We start from the raw sequence: 1,098 nt of genomic DNA, 5'->3' as shown, positions 1-1,098 counted from the left end.
GATTTACCCCGGCCTGGATTGGGGAGCCAGCTAACGCACCTAAGGCGCTTTAAACCATTTAAATCCCAAGTTCGTCCTTTCTTTTTATGAAATGGGTAGGACGTGCGTAAGTTTTAAGGAATTGAGGGCTACACTCTAAGACAAATCCTAATTGAGCCCTCAACTTATGTAGGGTGGAAAATATCTAGAAATGCAATAATATATTTAACTTTCTTTTAATTGTATTCCTAATGCAATTGCATGGCTAATGACTCGGATGCATAATGAATATGAAGCAGTTTTAACAATCAGGCTTAGAAAAAATAGTGTTTTTCCCTTAGAGATTCAACAACTTCTTGACAGACTCGCGCCTCACTAGGTCAATGGTCGCAGAACCCGGTGGGAGGAGGTGCCTAACAAGGAATGAAAAGTTAATAATCATTTGCTGTATGCTGACTCTCGCATCCCGAGCTACTCTTTAGTCGTTAGAGTTAACTATGTGAGCCTAAAAATTTTATTAGAAATACAAGTAGAAAAAAATTAACGACCTTACAAAAAAAAAGCACTTCGATTCGTATCAGGCTAAAACAAAGCACGACCATGCAGGGCCGCTAAAAAAAGCTACTGCACAACATTTGTAAACAAATATAAATAAATAATTCCAAGAAGTTATAATATCCAATGTCCAATCGTCAATAATTACACCCAGAATTGCAGAAAGTAAAGTCGCCGGTGCACCACTGACGAACAAAAACTCCGGTTCTAATCTCTGAAAGAATACGCAAGTGTTTTGAACTGGGATAATAACATTCCTTTAGATCTTTATTTCTCGTCTTCTTTCTTCAATCTTCTCTGTTATTCTGTTCTTCTTCATAACGAGCTTCTCGGTCCGCCGGGTTCTGATACAAATGAAAGAAACTCCCATCCCTAAGAGGGTATTTTCTTTTTCTATTTGATATTGATCATCATAATTGGGCTTTCCACAATAAAAGAGAATAAATCCTTAAGTATATTCTCTTTCTTAGGATTCCAATTTAATGTGATATCCTCACTTTCAAAATCACTTTCACATTTTTCAACACATTACAATTACATTCACATAAAGAAATCTCCTTCTGT

Source organism: Dendrobium catenatum, unplaced genomic scaffold, assembly GCF_001605985.2.
Source record: "Dendrobium catenatum unplaced genomic scaffold, ASM160598v2 fragScaff_scaffold_1284, whole genome shotgun sequence".
Classification (NCBI taxonomy): Eukaryota; Viridiplantae; Streptophyta; class Magnoliopsida; order Asparagales; family Orchidaceae; genus Dendrobium; species Dendrobium catenatum.
The sequence above is the reverse complement of the archived record's forward strand: the minus strand, read 5'-3'. Positions refer to the sequence as shown.